Source organism: Muntiacus reevesi, chromosome 4, assembly GCF_963930625.1.
Source record: "Muntiacus reevesi chromosome 4, mMunRee1.1, whole genome shotgun sequence".
NCBI classification, from domain to species: Eukaryota; Metazoa; Chordata; class Mammalia; order Artiodactyla; family Cervidae; genus Muntiacus; species Muntiacus reevesi.
Genome location: NC_089252.1, coordinates 118,456,963 through 118,460,672, shown reverse-complemented (window position 1 = coordinate 118,460,672; position 3,710 = coordinate 118,456,963). Strand labels below are relative to the sequence as shown.

At 60.3% G+C, this 3,710-nt stretch overlaps 1 non-coding gene across 1 annotated transcript; it reads left to right on the top strand.

The window, feature by feature from the left end:
- The first annotated feature begins 3,195 nt into the window (after positions 1–3,195).
- On the top strand, positions 3,196–3,318 carry LOC136168128 (small nucleolar RNA SNORA26). Its single transcript, XR_010663277.1, has one exon. It is a non-coding gene; the product is annotated as a small nucleolar RNA SNORA26 (small nucleolar RNA).
- The last annotated feature ends 392 nt before the right edge of the window (positions 3,319–3,710 follow it).

The window sequence follows — 3,710 nt, the reverse complement described above, 5'->3', positions numbered from 1 at the left end:
TCCCAGGCTCCGAGGGGCAGGCTCGGGAGCTGCCTCCCCCAGGTTCAAAAGCAACCAGGCGCGGGTTCGGGAGCTGGGGCCCCCAGGCTCACAGGCTACCAGGCGCGGGCTCGGGAGCTGGGGCCCCAGACTCCCAGGCTCCCAGGCGAAGACACGAGAGCTGCTGTAAACCAGTCTCCAGGCTCCCGGGCGTTTGCTCGGGAACTGAGGGCCCCAGGCTCCCAGGCTCCCAGGCGAAGACACGAGAGCTGCTGTAAACCAGTCTCCAGGCTCCCGGGCGTTTGCTCGGGAGCTGAGGGACCCAGGCTCCCAGGCTCCCAGGCTCCCAGGATCCCAGTCACGGGCTCGGGTGCTGCGGACCCCAGGCTCCCAGGCTTCCAGCGAAGACACGAGAGCTGCTGTAAACCAGTCTCCGGGCTCCCGGGCGTTTGCTCGTGAGCTGAGGGCCCAAGGCTCCGAGGCTCCGAGGCTCCCAGGCTCCCAGGCTCCCAGGCGCGGGCTCGGGTGCTGTGGACCCCAGGCTCCCAGGCGCGGACTAATGAGCTGCATCTCCCATGCTGCGAGGAGCAGGCAGGAAGCTGCCTCCCCCAGGTTCAAAGGCAACCAGGCGCGAGTTCGGGAGCTGGTGCCCTCAGCTCCCGAGCAAACGCCCGGGAGCCTGGAAACTGGTTTACAGCAGCTCTCGTGTCTGCGCCTGGGAGCCTGGGAGTCTGGGGCACCAGCTCCCGAACCCGCGCCTGGTTGCCTTTGATCCTGTGGTCGGCAGCTCCCGAGCCTGCCCCTCGGAGCCTGGGAGATGCAGCTCACGAGCCCGCGCCTGGGAGCCCGGGCGCCTGGGAGCCTGGGACCCTCAGTTCCCGAGCAAACGCCCGGGAGCCCGGAGACTGGTTTACAGCAGCTCTCGTGTCTTCGCCTGGGAGCCTGGGAGTCTGGGGCCCCAGCTCCCGAGCCCCCGCCTAGGAGCCTGTGAGCCTGGGGGCCCCAGCTCACGACCCCGCGCCTGGGAGCCTGGGGTGCGCAGCACACGAGCCCGCGCATGGGAGCCTGTGAGGCCCAGCTCCTGAGCCCGCGCCTGGGAGCCTGTGAGCCTTGGGGTCCCAGCTCACGAGCCCGCGCCTGGGAGCCTGGGGTGCGCACCACACGAGCACGCGCCTGGGAGCCTGTGAGTCTGGGGGCACAATCTCCCGAGAACGCACCTGTTAGCCTATTAGCCTTGGGGTCCCAGCTCACGAGCACGCGCTTGGGAACCTGGGGCACGCATCTCCCGAGCAAACGCCCGGGAGGCCGGATACTGGTTTTCAGCAGCTTTCGATCTTTGCCTGGGAGCCTGGGAGCCTGGGAGCCTGGGGTCCTCAGCACCCGAGCACGCGCCTGGGAGCCTGGGAGCCTGGGGCCCCCATCTCCCGAGCAAACGCCCTGGAGCCCGGAGACTGGTTTACAGCAGCTCTTGTGTCTTCGCCTGGGAGCCTGGGAGTCTGGGGCCCAAGCTCCCGATCCCGCGCCTTGTAGCCTGGGAGCCCCAGCTCCCGATCCCGCGCCTGGTAGCCTGTGAGCCAGGGGGCCCCAGCTCCCGAGCCCGCGCCTGGTAGCCTGTGAGCCCCAGCTCCCGAGCCCGCGCCTGGTAGCCTGTGAGCCTGGGGGCCCCAGCTCCCGAGCCCGCACCTGATTGCATTTGAACCTGGTGGAGGCATCTCCCGAGCCTGCCCCTCGGAGCCTGGGAGATGCAGCTCACGAGCCCGTGCCTGGGAGTCTGGGGTCCGCAGCACCCGAGCAAACGCCCGGGAGCCCGTAGACTGGTTTACAGCAGCTCTCGAGTCTTCGCCTGGGAGCCTGGGAGTCTGGGGCACCAGCTCCCGAGCCCGCGCCTGGTAGCCTGTGAGCCCCAGCTCCCGATCCCGCGCCTGGTAGCCTGTGAGCCTGGGGGCCCCAGCTCGCGAGCCCAGGGCTGGTAGCCTCGGAGCTTGGGGTCCGCAGCACCCGAGCCCGCGCCAGGGAGCCTGAGAGCCTGGGTGCATGGGAGCCTGGGGCACACAGCACTCGAGCCCGCGCCTGGGAGCCTGGGAGCCTGGGGTCCGCAGCACCCGAGGCCGCGCCAAAGAGCCTGGGAGCCTGGGACCCTGGGAGCCTGGGGCCCGCAGCTCCCGAGCAAACGCCTGGGAGCCCGGAGACTGGTTAACAGCAGCTCTCGAGTCTTCGCCTGGGAGCCTGGGAGTCTGGGGCCCCAGCACCCGAGCCCGCGCCTAGTAGCCTGTGAGCTCTAGCAACCGAGGCCGCGCCTGGTAGCCTGTGAGTCTGGGGGCCCCAGCTCCCAGCACGCGCCTGGTAGCCTGTGAGCCTGGGGACCCCAGCTTCCGAGGCCGCGCCTGGGAGCCTGGGAGGCTGGGAGACTGGGAGCCTGGGAGCCTGGGGCCGTCAGCTCCCGAGCAAACGCCCGGGAGCCCGGCGACTGGTTTACAGCAGCTCTCGGGTCTTCGCCTGGAAGCCTGGGAGCCTGGGGTCCGCAGCACCCGAGCCCGCGCTTGGGAGCCTGGGAGCCTAACCCTAACCCTAACCCTAACACAAACCCTAACCCTAACCCTAACCCTAACCCTAAACCCTAACCCTAACCCTAACCCTAACCCCTAACCCTAACCCTAACCCTAACCCTAACCCCAAACCCTAAACCCTAAACCTAACCCTAACCCTAACCCTAAACCCTAAACCCTAAACCCTAACCCTTAACCCTAAACCCTAACCCTTAACCCTAACCCTAAACCCTAACCCTAACCCCTAAACCCTAACCCTAACCCTAACCCTAACCCTTCCGCAGGTTCAACTACGGAAAACTTGTCATCTGATCTTTCTATAATTCAGGGATAAAACTATGACAACAGAAAGGAAAGATGACCTGACCTAGGATGGCCATGATATTCTATAGAACCAGGAAAAATTGGTTATAATTTAAAAAAATTTTTTTTCTTGGAAACTGTAAAGCTGGTTCTTTTGCATATGCAATTAAAAACAATTACCTTGTTAAAAAGGCCTGCCTAGGGTAAAGCTTGAAGTTAACCCTTTCCTTGAGAAACACTGCCCACTTTGCCTGAGACCTCAGCCTTGGGCAAATGAGAACTTCAAGCCCCGCCCCCTACTCCCCACTCCCAGCAAAAAGGAGGTCAAAGAGGTATTTTAAATCTTAGGCAGAAGATGCCCTTTCCAGTGCCCTTTTAAGGCTGACGCAGTGCCTTAAGAGGCTAAGGCAGGAGGGTAAAGAAAGTCTCCATAAAACCCAGAGAAGAGATTTTTAGAACTGCTCTCTGAATCCTGTCTGGAGTCACAACTGAACCGGAAGATTTAGATTTAAGTCTTAGCACTTACTAGTATGTGTATAGTTAATACTAAAGTCATTAAATTTAAACTTGACCTTCAAAAAATAAATAAACTTACTGCGATAATTAAAAAAAAAAAAAAAAATCTTAGGCAGAAGACTAGAAGATCTCTGTCTGTCTGTGTGGGTTTATGTATGTCTCAGTGTGAGTCTTCTGTATTTTTATAATATTGCTGAAGAAAAGGAACCCCTTACAAATCAAACAGTTCTAAATACAAGAAAAAGATTCATGAGAGCTGGGAAATAGTCAATATTAAATATCTAGTATTTTTTTTCCGCTACTCTAATCTAGCCATGTCTAAGAGTCATTAACATTAAGCATAAAATTTTCATAGTGCCTAGGTTT